The following is a 14560-nucleotide window of genomic DNA, read 5'->3' on the forward strand; positions in this document are numbered from 1 at the left end:
TTCACCCCTTCCTATGCTGCGCTCTGTAAGAGAAAAACACCAGGCACAGCCCATACTTAAGTGATGGAGGGCGGAATATCTACCTAAATTATATTAGGAGTTCCCTGCAAGGCAGATTTGTCTGTTCTCTACCTTTTTAAAAAGAAATTATTTATTCGGTCATTTATTTATGTCAGTATCGACGCATGGGTATTTATTGTATACTTTGGGCTATAACGCAATACATAATTTATTTCGTTGCTTAAATTGTTGCAGCTTTGGCCATTGGGAGCCAACTGGTACAGTCACTCTGGGAGACAGTATGGCGGTTTCTTACAAAACTAAATATTCTCTTACCATAGGATCTAGGAATCGTGCTCCTTGGTATTTACCCACAGGAGTTGAAAACTTATGTGTACAGGGAAACCTGCACGTGGATGTTTATTTAGAACAGTGTTATTCATAACTGCCCAAACTTGGAGGTCATCAAGATGTCTCAGAAGGCAAATAGATGAACAAATGTGGTCCTTCCGGACAATGGAATATTATTCAGCACTGAAAAGAAATGAGTCAGTAAGCTATGAAAAGACATGAAGGAACCTTAAATGTGTATCACTAAGCGAAAGAAGCCAATGTGAAAGGGCTCCATGCTGTTTGATTCCATCTCCATGACATTCTGGGAAAAGCAAAGCTATGGAGAAAGAGGATCAGGGAAACCAAAGGGTTGAGGGGAAGGAGGGATGAATCCGCAGAGCAAAGATCGTTAGGGCAGTGAAACTGCTCTGTATGATGCTATAATGGATACATATCATTGCACTTTTGTCCAAATCCATGCAATGTACTACCCCAAGAGAGGACCCTAACGTATGTTTCATACTTACAGTGATATTATGTTGCAATGTAGGTTCATTGTTTGTGAGAGATGCACCTCTCTGGTAGGAAATGTTGATGGTAGGAAAGTTTGCGCATGTGTCAGGGGTTAAGGGTTTATAGGAAACCTCTGTACCTTTCTCTCAATTTTGCTGCAAACCTAAAACTTCTCTAAAAAAAAAGTCTTTGCAAAACTAAAAATAGAAATGCATATACCTAGGTGGCCACCACCACAATCAGGATACAGAAAACTTACATCACGTGCAAGAGTTTCCTTGTGTCTTTTTGGGGACACTCCCCTCTTCCCCACAAGCCTGCTGTCACTACAGTTTTGTCTTCTCTAGAGTTTTCATATAAACTGAATCATAGACCATGCTATCTTTTGTGGGTTATGCTATCTCTGCCTTCTTTCATTCAGTCTAAAGCTTTTTAGGGGCACCTGGTGGAAGTGGAGGATGTGACTCTTTTTTTTATTTAAGATTTTATTTATTTATTTATTTATTTGACAGACAGAGATCACAAGTAGGCAGAGAGGCAGGCAGAGAGAGGAGTGGAAGCAGGCTCCCTGCTGAGCAGAGAGCCCGATGAGGGACTCGATCCCAGGACCCTGGGATCATGACCTGAGCCGAAGGCAGAGGCCTTAACCCACTGAGCCACCCAGGTGCCTCAGGACATGACTCTCGATCTTGAGTTTGAGCCCCACGTTGGGTATAGCTTTATCAAAAAATAATAATAATAATAATAAAGCTTTTGAGATTCATCCTCATCTCTTGTATCAGCTTTCCTTTTTTATCAGAGGGTAATCTTCTGGTGAATGAATGGTTGCACCTCACTCGGTTGACCTAGTCATTAGATAATAAACATTTGGATGCTTCCAGTTTGGGTCCATTATAAATAAACCCTCCGTGAGCATTCTTGTCCAGGTCCTTGTGTGAAGACACGTTTTCATTTTCCTTGGGCAAATTTGTAAGACTGAGGTTTCTGGGGGCATATAGTAAGTATATGTTTAGCTTCACAAGGAAATGCCAAGTACCTTTCCAGCATGGCTGTGTCATTTCTCAGTTCCGCCAGTGGCGTATGAGAGTTCTGGTTGTTCCGCATCCCTGACAACACTTGGAATAGTCGGTCTTGAATTTTAGCCATTCTAGTGGCTCTGTCGTAGTATCTCATTACGGTTTTTGTTTCCTGTCTCTGATTATTAATGATGCTGAGCATGTTTTCATGTATTTGTTCACCTTGTTTAATTATTTAAAAAGTTGAATTATTATATTTGAGTGACTCTTGAACAAAACATTGTAGATGTTTGTAGTATGATAGTGGAAGTCTCTTCCTTCTCCCCGTCCCCGTCCTCCCCCAGAAGTGACCGCCGTGGATCTCTTCCAGGTGTCCAGCCTTTTAGACCTCAGCCTGAATGTTCACAGTCAGCCTGCACATCTTCCCACACCAGTGACCAGAGATCCCTCCCTGGAAGAGAAGTGACTCCATTCTTTAACTTGTCCGTGACCCTATGGCCATTCATGTCTCCCTTTCCCTACACCCTCCAGTCCATCCCATCATGAAGAATGATTTTATCCCAACTTCTCACCCATCCCTTCTCTCCAACTTCCCCACATCCATTGGAGCCGCTACCATGGGCTGCCCGGACAGTGGTCCCAGCGTCCTGATCTCCTTCTAACCCATCCCCCATGCAGCAGCAGAGCACATTTTTCAAAGTGCACCTCTGATGTCAGTACCCCATGCCCAAGACCACGGTGGCTCCCATAGCTTGAAGACAAAGCCCACCCTCCTGCTGACCCCACTCCTGTCCATCACTACCCTCAGCACAGGCTGGGGATGCCTCCCGCCCTTGTACCTGGGAAGCTCCCACCTTCTTTGAGACCTTGCCCCCAGCCACCACTTCCTCACAGAAGTCTTCCTGGACCTCTGTTGCCGGGGGTGGCTGGGGGGGTCCTCCCCTGGGCTCCTCTGGGCGCCCAGTCCCCTGGCTCTCCTTCCTGGTCTGTGTCACAGCTGTACGTTTTCATGGGTCTAGGGGTTATTGGGTGAATGCCCATCTCTGTGCCCCCAGCTGGACCACACATGCTGAGGGCGAGATGGGGTCTGTTTTGTAAAGCACTGGGCTCTAGCTCTGGTGACAGCAAGCCCGGCAGGGGCCCAGCTCTTCTCAGGTGACCAGCTAGGCTGTCAGGATTGCCGTTGACACCTCTTCCTGTCACTGCCTCAGGGTCATGTGCAGCTGGCAGGACACCCTGGTGCCACCTCTCCTGGGGGAAGCCCCGTGTCCCGCAGAAGTGTGGGGTTCTCTGCTCCGAGGGCAATAGAAGCCAGCAGCCGGGGGCGGGGGAGGGGCCGTGGCCACATTTCACACCTGGGACTTGTCTCAGGCTGCAGTATTGAGCTCCGAGGGCTCCGCGTAGCAGCCTGGTCACTTCGGGGTCCCTCCCACCTGTCCCCTGGGGTCTTCTCCCCCAGGTCCTCCCACGCAAGCCTGACTCAGGCTCTGTTTCTACATCACCTGAGCTAAGACACCAAGCTGACCCATTCGGATGCTCGGGCTCCTGTGTGGAGAAACCCCTTATAGTCTTTGTTTTGGGGGCGGGGGCACCCCAGATTTTCCCACTGGGTGTCCCCCTGTAAGACTCACTACAACCACACCCCCTGCTTTTCCTTGGAGCCTCCTTCCCCTCCACGCTTCTCTCGGCCCTGCCTCCCTCTTCTCTCCCCTCTCCTGGCTTTCAGAATCGCCGTCCAGTCCTCCCTGCTGCTGGCATCTGGACATGCAGATCTTGGCTCCCGTTTTGCATGAATGTTTGACCTTGGGTAGAGCTGCTTGCCAGGATGGATGTGTTGTGGCTGCATTTAATCACCGGGAGCAGCCCAAGCCTCGAGAAACCATGGAGACCCAATTCCCCGTCCGCTGCTTCGAGATGGCAATGAACTTTTGAGAAATAGCGAATCAATAAATTGAACAAGCAACGCTGGCAACGGACTCTCTCTGTCAGCACCTTAATTACAATTGCAGAGATGAATGGAGGGGGGCGGGGAGTAATAGCGGGGAGGTAGGTGGGGAGCTCACATTGACCCCCGATTCCTTGCTGGGAGGTGCAGGAGGTAAGCTTCTCCCCTCAGGGGGGCTGCGGTTTAAGAGGCTGGGATTCGATTTCTGGGAGGCCACTGGACACAGGAGATGGTCCAGCCATCAGTCTGGCTCTTTCTACCCACACTGGGCCCACAGCGTGGATGGTTTTCCCAGATGGGCAGACCCGGCACCGTGGAGACTGCCCCATGAGATTATTTCGAAAACCATAGGCGCCTCTTGGCTGGGTGAGACAGTGACTCCAGCAACTGACCTCCCTGGCCAGGGCCCCACATGTCTCCCCTTGGTCCATCTGCACGTCTGAAGGACGATGGCTCTGGATGGGTGGCCGGCCAAGCGGCCCACCAGGGAGTCACCGGAGGCGGGGAACGTCCTGCTTCTCCAAGACTCCCTTTCTCCCAGGGTGGGGACCGATCTCTTTTAAATACATGTTTTAGTTCGAAAAATTAAAAAATGTTTTGTCTACGGCAGACAACGTAAAATTCCGACTAGAAGAGAAGAAAAATAAATAAGATGTAAATCATTCTAAAGTCACCTCCCCGGCAAGACTGATGAGACTGTGGCGTCGGTTTCAGTGTAATCTGCTCGGGGGTCTTCCCGCTCCCAGCTGGGTAATCGTGGGAGGGAGTGTGTGCGTGCATGTGCGCGTGCGCTCGTGCGTGCGCCACCCGGGGTGTGTGTGTGTGTGTGTGTCAGGGAGAGAGCAGGCGGCAGCCAGAAGCAAGATGCTGAGACGCCGGGTCGTGGCAAGCTGCCTGCCTCGGGGCCGGAATTTTCCATGACAGTAAATAAATCTCCTCTGAGAGGTGGCAGGCACCGAGGGGACACCAGTGAGGTGCCGGCGTCAGCTCGGTGTTTACTGCACAGACAGAATATTTACAACTCCATCTTTGGTGTGAAATGTGGCTCTTCCAGACCCCACGAAGGTCACTGGAATGTCAGGAGAATTTATGGGTGTTTTATAGCACATTTGTGCCGGCGAGCAAGGCGACGGGCTTCTGCACCTCTGTACCCGGTGCAGAGAGACACCCACGGAGGGAGAGGGGGAGCAGCTGCCTGAGAATCTGCCCCCCCCATCATGCTCATTTATGCTAGTGAGTCTATTTGTCTGTGTGCGTGTAGAACATATGTTACTCCAAGGCTGGGGAGGGGAGGTTAAAACATGCAGAAGAGAAGAACAATTAGAAGAATCATGAATCACAGTTCTGTTTCTGCTTCTGCTACCGCGGCTGATTACTTCCTGCTTGTACCTGAGAGAGGCTGCATTAATGTAGTCCAGGAAGTTCCCGGGCAGATGGTAGTTCTAGATTCCGGAATCCCAGAGCTGGGCCGGAACCTCCAAGATAATAAAATCCGTTGCTGTCATTTTTAGTTGAGGAAGGCAAAGTCCAAAGAATCTTGTTCAGGCGCCTGCCCGATCTGAGAGCCGTTGGGTGGGGATGGGGGGGTGGGTATTTTGGACGTCAGCTCCTGCGGGCGTCCCAGGGAAGCAAGAGGTGGTTCCTGGAAACGTTTGCGGTTGGTCCGAGCCGGCGGGCTGCAGGCTTTTTATTGTTTCTGGCTCCTGGCCGTGGGCTGTCCCGGCACGGGCTCGGGTCCGGGTCCTCTTGGATTTAGGCAGGCGGTTATTGGATCCTGGGCCCCACGTACCCCTGTGAAGGGCATCCGACGTCCTGGGTCAGCCACGTGGCTCTGGGACCCCAGAGGAAAACAACAAAGCCCCCGGCCAGGGGTTGCCATCAAGCAGGGTGTTGGAACCACGTCCCTAGGACGGGGCCACGCTGGCCACTAGAGCCACAGGTCTGCCCTACAGCTGTCCCTCTTGGCTGTGTGACTCTGGCCTTGTCCCTTCCCTCTCCAGACCCGGCCACACTGTATCTAAAGGTATGTCATTGAATTAAGTGATCTCCCATGATTCTGGATTTTTCTAACTCTAAGGAGGAAGTGGGCGCCCAGTCTGAAACATCCTTTACGGTTCAGTCTGTGCTGATCCTCGTGAGTGAGTCTGGAAAGGATAGAATCGTCGACAGAACGTGGAAACAAACAAATAGGGTGAAGGGAGAGCTTCTCTTTATAGTCGAATGCCGGTGAGTACGGGAGTGGTGGGTCAGTGGAGCTGGAAACACACTCCATGATCTAGAGAGGACGGTCGGGATGCCCTACAGGCGCCAGCTACCCTCCCTACCCCCACTGCACTTAGCAAACACCAAGAGAAAAGCATGCATGACGTCATACCGGGAAGACCCGGCCGACACTGGAGGCATCTCCAGCGTGTGTCACCTGGTATGACGTGCTGAGAAGGGCACACATCACTTCTGTGCTTTTGTCATAAAAATTACATGCCCTGGGGCGCCTCCGTGGCTCAGTCGGTTAAGCATCTGCTTTTGGCTGACATCACGGTCTCAGGGTTCTGGGATCAATTGAGCCCCACATCCCATCCGGATCTCTGCTCAGCTGGGAGTCTGCTTCTCCCTCGCTCTGCTCATGCTCTCTCTCTGTGTCTCTCTCAAACAAAGAAAATCTTTTTTAAAAAAATGCACAGGGCGCCTGGGTGGCTCAGCGGGTTAAAGCCTCTGCCTTCGGCTCAGGTCATGGTCTCAGGGTCCTGGGATCGAGCCCCACATCGGGCTCTCTGCTCAGCGGGAAGCCTGCTTCCCCCTCCCCCCCCCCGCCCCATCTGCTGTTCTGCCTACTTGTGATCTCTCTCTCTCTGTGTCAAATAAATAAATAAAAATCTTTAACAAAAATGCACAGCCTGAATCTGATCATGAAACGTGAGAACAACCCAAATCAAGGGATGGTCTGCAAAATAACTGGCCTGTATTGTTCAGAAACTTGATAAAGAAACGCAGAGACTCAGTGCTGTTTCAGGGGAGTAGCAGCGAAGTGTCCCCCGGGGGAGGTCCTGACCAGGCGGCACATGGCAAAAAGGGCATCTTTTGGATAATTGATGGAATTGGAATAGCGGATTAGTCCACTCGGGCTGCCGTAATGAAACAGCACAGGTTGGACATGGGACATCAGGGGGGCAGCAGGGCCAGGGTCTCCTAGTGTATAGAGGGTCACCTACTTGCTGCGTCCTCACATGACGGAGAGAGAGAGGGAGAGGGGGAGAGGGAGAGCATCCCTTCCGTCTTTTCTCATAGGGACCTAATCCCATCATGGGACCTCATCTAAACTCAACTACCTCTGAAGACCTCACTTCCAAATTCCATCACGTTGAGGGTTAGGACTTCAACATACGAACCTGGGGGGGGGGAGGGAAGTGGGGGGGGCACCAGCATTCAGTCCCTAACAAGCATCAACTATGGGTTAGATAATATTTTATCAATGGTAAATGTCCCAATGTTGATCATTCTAATATCACGTACATTCATGGTTATGCAAGACAGTGTCCTTATTCTCGGGAAAATGCCCACCAGAGCTTGTAGAGGGATTTAGAGATTAGGGGACGTGTTGACTGCAACTTAGTCTCTCGAAAGGTACGGTGAAAAGAATGTGCTGGGAGAGCATCTGTGACACAGCACGGAATGCAAAGAAGTGGTGAATCCAGTTTAAAAAAACCAGAAGTCGGGGCGCCTGGGTGGCTCAGTGGTTTAAAGCCTCTGCCTTCGGCTCAGGTCATGATCTCAGGGTCCTGGGATCGAGCCCCGCATCGGGCTCCCTGCTTGGCGGGGAGCCTGCTTCCTCGTCTCTCCCTCTCTGCCTGCCTCTCTGCCTACTTGTGATCTCTGTCTGTCAAATAAATAAATAAAATCTTTAAAAAAAAATAAAAAACCCAGAAGTCCACCCATAAACACAGCTCAGTAAATTGTGAACACGAAGTTGGTCTAGAATCAAAACCTATGTGACTCGAGATCGTCACGTTCTCTAGTCTTTTGAAGTTGGTCTACTCCTTCGCCATCTTTCAAAGCAACCATTGAACATAGATTTCCCGAGGAGCGCTGTGGCCGAGCGGAGCTCCCGGACCCCTCTGCTCATTTGTCCTTCCTCCTGTACGTACTCAGTAGCCAAAGGAGCTCAGCTATTAGGTGCATCTACCCGGCCAGCCAAAAAGTCACGATCTTCCCCTTCCAGCACCCCTTCCTCTCCCCCCTCCCTCCCTCCCTCCTTTTTTTCCCCTTCCCTTCCCTCCCTTCCCTTCCCCTCCCCTCCCGTCCCCTCCTCTTCTTTCGTCCCCCCAGCTTCCAAGCCAATACTCACTTGGATGTGAGAGAACGCCTTCCTCTGTCTCCCTTCCCTGGGCTCCCCTTTTTCCAGATACAAGTGGAAGAAACAATCTCCAAAGTGTTCCATGGGAAAAAAAAAATAGCAGAATTGAAATTAAATATTGTAATGATATAAAACAGTAAGCAGCTCTGCTTGGAGCCCTGACAGCCATTTGTTCTAGAAAACAGCAAGTATGATGTCAGCCCTAGAAGGGAGTGTGTTTGAATTAAGATAATTGCAGCCGCTAGGACAACAAGGACTCCTTGCCGTCAATCATCCTTCACAAATTCCACGGATAGAACCTTCCCAGTGGCAGGGAAAGTCTGCCAAGGGGAAGGGGCGCGTGAGCGAGAGCCTCCTGTAGATTCCTCCAGAAGCCGGGGCGCTCCCCTTCCGGGGTCACAGTGCCTGCTGGGCTGTCCCCCCAGGACAGAGCTCCCCCTCCTCCGGTCAAGGGTTCTGAATGAACAGGTGTCTTGATGACACCATAGTGACACCCAAAGCTAATGGCTTTACCCGCTGTCCCTCCGGAATCCTGGATCTGAAGTTACAGCCCATCCAGACTCCTTTTCTGCGCAGCTCGGAGGATGGTTATACCTGCTGGAGACGGCCTGATCACCAAGGGATCCTTTCTGCCCCGAAGGAGGTCCCTCCCGGTTTTCTCCTGTTCTTCAAGGTTGAATTCTTCCCGCAGTAAAATGCCCCCTCAGAGGGTCACCTCTTGGAACCCACGTAGGCTTGAGGGAGGTTGCGGGGGCTGGGGAGTACGGAAAGCTACTGGAGCCTGAAGGTCCTGGGACAGAGCGGGAGGAGGCTCTGCACGGGGTCAGGAGATACTGCAGCAGAACAGAGCTTTCCATGGCTCAAAAGCAGGACCCTGGCTGGTGGGAGCCTCTCCCCTCCGCTCCCACAGCTTCGAGCCAGCGGGCCGGGCAGAGCCTCCATGATGCTCGCACCCCCGTCCTCCTTCCTCTCCGCCCCGCACCTCCACATTCTGCCCCTGCTCCTCCTGGCCCCAGATGCGGCCGTTCAGTCCTGGGTGCAGTTTCTCAGCATGGCCCCAGACCTGCTGGGGGTGGAGCATCCTCCTAGTCAAAGCCCTGATCTCCCTCTGCAGTGGTTGGCACCAGGTCCCTCGCAAATGTTCCCCTGGAACCTCAGCACGGGACCTCGTATAGAAGAAGGGTCACACAGATATAACTGAGTTAAGGATTTGAGATGAGATCATCCGGGATTTGGGGAGGCCTGAAATCCAATGACTGGTGTCTTTTGAGAAAGGAGAGGAAGGTATGAGACGTAGGGACAGAGGAGAGATGCGGGGAAGCCATGTGACAGCTGGGCAGAGACTAGGGGATGCGTCACCAGCCACGGAACACCGGGGAGGCCCCGGAGCCACCAGAAGCCGGGAGAGGGGCGCGGGATGGCTTCTCCCTGGGAGGCTCCAAAAGGAACCAACCCCAGCGGGTGCCCCGATGGTGGCTTCTAGCATCGAGAACTGGGAGAGAATCATTCTCTGCTGTTCCTGGTCATGTGTTACACATCCTTCCTTGCACAAACACATACTGAGTGCCTACTGTGAGCCCGCAGCTCTGCAATGTGCCAGAAGCGACGTCAAGACCAGACTTGTGGCATGGCATGGCGTGGCGTGGCGTGGCGTGGCGTGGCGTGGCGTGGCGTGGCGTGGCGTGGCGTGGCATGGCATGGCGTGGCGTGGCAGAGGCGGGGCTCTGGGGGCTGGAATGCAAAGCCTGCCCTGGACCTCCAGTGTCCCTTCTGCAGCTGCGTGCTGGGTCTGCGTGAGCAGACGGGGCACCGTGAGGTGGGCTGCAGGTGCGGAGAGCGTGGTAGACCGTCCTCGTGATTCCAACGCCCGAGCACTTGCTGTCAGCTACACTCCTAGCGTCCTCCGCACACCCAGCTCTTAGCTCCCCAAATTAAATGCTGTTCTTTTAAAGAGCCAAGGGAGTTCATGCAGGAAGATCAAGAAAATATAGAATATAAACGAATACTTCCAGAGATGTTGAAAGGACAATCCAGCAAAGAGGTAAGACAGTGATACGGTGCTGGAGCCCCAGGCGTGTCGAACCTGTCATGGAAATGACTCAGGCAAGAGTGAGCGGAGAGGCAGAACCCGCCCTCCGTGGGCCGGATGGCACAGCTCGTGTCTCCTCTTGGACAAACAGGCTATGGGATGTCACCAGCTCACTGCCGTCTGTATCAGGCACGCGTCCCTTGGCATCCGCCCACGGGAGGTCTTACCTTCCCAGGGCCACCACGGTAACGTCCCACGGACTCAGGGTCCTCCACAAGAGAAATGGACCGTCTCGCCGATCTCAGGGACTAGAGTCAAGACCAAGGTGTCAGCAGGGTGGGTTCCTTGGGAGCCTCTGCTCCCGGCTGCCGGGCCTCGCTGGCCGTCTTTGCCGTTCCCTGCCCGGGAGAGGCATCACCTAGATTTGTCTGGCGCTGGGACGTCAGGGCTCCTTCTGCCGCATGCTGTGAGCTCGGGTGAGTCCCCAGCATGGGTAACACTTCACCAACATGGGGAGAGGGTTTTATTTTATTTTCTGAGGATTTTATCTATTTATTTAAAAAAGAAAACAGTTTGTGTATTTTAAAGATTTTATTTATTTGCCAGAGAGAGAATGAGACTGAGGGAGCACACCAGTGGGAGGAGGGGCAGAGGGAGAAGCAGCTCATTGAGCAGGAGCCCGATGCGGGGCTCTATCCCAGGACCCTGTGATCATGACCTGAGCCGAAGGCAGACGCTTAACGGACCGAGCCAGCCAGGCGTCCCCAAGAGAAGGTTTCTCTTGCTCTCCCCAAGAGAGCAAGTGCTCGGGCGATGCCGCACTCCGCTCTGGGGACACCGGGTGGATGTCCTTCTCCCTCACGGCCTCCCCAAACCCCAGTCTGTGGAGAGTGGAGACGTGATCTGATGATTCAGAAGCAAGTCAGGTTCTGGGTGCTTCCCAGTAGAAGGTCATTCACTCATTCACGGATTCATTGATTCAAGACCTGTTTCCTGAGCCAAGACCTCACACTCTAATTGCTGTTCTGAGCCTGGAGACCGGGGAGGGAGCGGGACAGTTGGGACCCTGCTCTGTTGTGCTGGAATTCCAGCAGGAAAATGGCAGACAAGAAACAGATAAACAAGATGATTTTAAATAGCACAAGAAAAATAAAACCAGATCCAGCAAGGGAGGGCAGGGGGATCCTGAGACGGACGGGCAGGGTGGATCCGACTTCAGAGGGTGGGGTCTGTGAGGTGGGAGGCAGCACCCATCTGGGAGGGCCCCCCCAGACCTGGCGAGGAGTTTGGGTTTTATTTAAAGGATATGAGAGATCCCCGAGGACATCACGTCAGGAGCGCAAGCTGGGGCCAGGGGCGTGGGCAGAGCACGTCCAGCCGCGGACCCGGCGGAGAGGGTTCATGCCTGTTTACACGGGGGTGTTTGTTGAGTGAATGGTTTAATTATCGAGACACTATGCACTGGCTTCCATTAATAATGCAGGGAATCTCGGCGGCAGATTTAATTCTATAAAGCAGTAAATTGCCCAGGAAAGTGAGCACAGTGAGTACATTCTAGGTCTTTATTAGATAGAAGCCCGTGGCTGTGGGCAGACGGGCTGGTACAAATGCACACATTCGAGAGACGCGGGAAAATGCATCAACCCATTTCTCAAAATCCCGTGAAAGAGCCGGGCTCGTGCTGAAGGCGGCGAGGTCCAGGGAGGCTCACTGGCCCCGGGAAGGGAAGACCACGGCCCGAGCATTAGCACCAGGGCCGGACGGCCGCTTGCTGCCCGCCCAGAGTTCTGGCCAGTGAACGCGCCTTTAAGAACGCTCATTTCCAGGGCAGTGTCAGAAGAGCGCCGTAAAACGATGTTAGAGGGAAGGGCTGGCTGTTTCCTGACCCCGCGTGGCTCCCGACACCAGGAACACAGTGCAAAAGAGAACCCGAGTGGGATTTCCCCGGGCTCTGTTTGACGCCCCTCGGGGAAGGGGGCGCGAGGGGGCAGCTGCCCGCTGGCCAGTCTCCTGGCCCAGGGAAGAGAAACCCCGTCCAAGTGGCCCTGGCAGTCCCGTATTAGTCTTGGATTCCAACTTGGAAAGAAGGGTGATGAGGCGCCAGGGGCAGGATGTGGGGCTCAGCCGCCCGGCGTGGAGACGGGCAGTGGACAGGAGGGGATGAACCCCAAAGGGTGCTGGAGTGGGGGTCCCCAAAGGCAGCAGTGCCTTTCCTCGCTGGTGTCCCCACTCCAGGAAGCACACGCAGCATATAGGACGCCATAAACACCTACTGAATGAGTAAATAAATGAAGAAACTCCAGCAACGGGAGACGCAGACACAGAGGAAGAGCTGAGACGCTCATGAAACCATTCTAGGGTCTCGTCTGCCCTTCTGGTCCATTGCATCCAGGGCCTGCGGGACACACCCTTGTCCTGAAATCCTAGATGGCCCAGCCAGCAGGAAGGCTGCTGGTCACTGTTTGCGAACAAGAACCAGTGCCGTCAATCCACTGGCAGCTGTGTTTTGCATATCCGTGGTCTTCCGTGGAAAGTCCTGCCCTCGGATGAGACTTGCCGCCCTGGGTGTTAAGCTGTTGGGGGACAGAGGTTTACATACCCCTGTCCCCGTCCCCAGGACTGTCTTACAGACAGTGCGCACATACCAGAGGCCTGGACACGAGGCGTCCAACGGGGTGCAGGAAGAGAATGTTGGAAATTCTAGTTATATTTATTTTTCAGTGGCGTGCTTGGAAATTTTTCATTTTTGCGTCTATGTTTTGTAACGTGTGTTCTGCCGGTGGCGCTAGTCCAACGGCTCTCAACTGGGGATGCTTTTGCTCCCAGGAGACACTGGGCAGTGTCTGGAGACATTTTTCGGGGCTCACAATTGGGGTGGGAGAGGGGGTTGCTCCCGGGTCCTAGCAGGTGGAGGCCAAGGAGGTTGCGAAATGGGCCACCGCGCAGGACGGCCCCACGACAGAGATGGACCCAGCCCGAATGTCAGCAGTGCCGACGCGGAGACCCTGGCCCAGCCCGCTATTCCAACTCTGTCTGTCCCTTCATGTTGACATCTGAAAAGCGTAAGGTTGCCGCCTGCCTCCTAGGTGCTTATGAAAGGAGTCCACATGGTAAAGCATTCGAAACCAACACAAAGTCTTACCCTTGGATCTGTCTTGTGGGTGGCACTTGGCAGGTCTGTTCTGATAGAAACACACCCTAAAACTCCAGAAGCAGGGCGCCTGAGCGGCACAGTCGGGTTAAACACCCGACTCTTGGTTTCGACTTGGGTTGTGACCCCGGGGTTGTGAGGTCGAGCCCCGTGTCGGGCTCTATGCTCAGAATGGAGTCTGCTTAAGACTCTCTCTGCCTCCGTCCTCTGCCTTCTCGCTCTCAAATAAATAAATAAATCTTAGAAAACAAGAACAAAAACAAAACTTTGGAAGCACTGGACAGACAGATGATAGATGATAGACAGACAGATGATAGGTGATAGATCGATACCGAACTTCGTAATAACACCAGATAATACTTTTTGAACTCCGCACATTTGCTGAATATTTTTTGTCTAGTAGCCAGTGTATTTTTTTTTTTTTTTAATTTCAGATACTGTGCTTTTTTCTCCAAAGTTTGATTTCGGTCTCCTGCGTATCTTCCATTCTTCCCCTCATCACATTTATGGTTTGCTTTGTAGCTGTTTGAACACCCTCTCCTGTCTTTTTCCATTGATTGACTTTTTTTTTTTTTTTCTCCTGGCCTGGGGACCTATCCTCCCTGGTTTTTTGCATGCCTCGTCATCAGACACCATTTTCATTTTACACTCCTTGGTGCTAGGCTGAAAGGTTCATTTAAATACTATTGAACCGTGTTGCGGAACACAGGTAAGTCCTTAGGAACAATTTTATTTTACATTTTAAAGATTTAATTGATTAATTGATTGACTTAGAGAAGGCAAGTGGGGGGGAGGGGCAGAAGGAGAGGGAGAGAAGGAATCTCAAGCAGACCCCCTCTCCCACCCTGAGTGGGGAGCCCCATGTGGCGCTTGAACTCACGACCCTGAGATCGTGACCTGAGCCGAAATTGGGAGTCAGATGCTTAACCGACTGGGCCCCAACTGTATTTTTTTGAAAATAATTTTTACACTTTGTTAGGGTAGATCCAAAACCACAGTTATTCTGGGGCTTAATTTGTCCAAATTACCTGAAGGCTCGGCTGAAAGATAGATTCATCAGAAATGATCTTATTTTATTTTTATTATGCATCTTATTATTTGTCATTATTATTTTACTTTATATTTGAAGGGCGTGTTTATTGGGTATAGAATTCTCATTTAATTCTTCTAGCGCTTTAAAGATGGTATTCTTTTGTCTGCTGGCATCAAGTATTTTTAATAA

Source organism: Martes martes (genome assembly GCF_963455335.1).
Source record: "Martes martes genome assembly, chromosome: 16".
NCBI lineage: Eukaryota > Metazoa > Chordata > Mammalia > Carnivora > Mustelidae > Martes > Martes martes.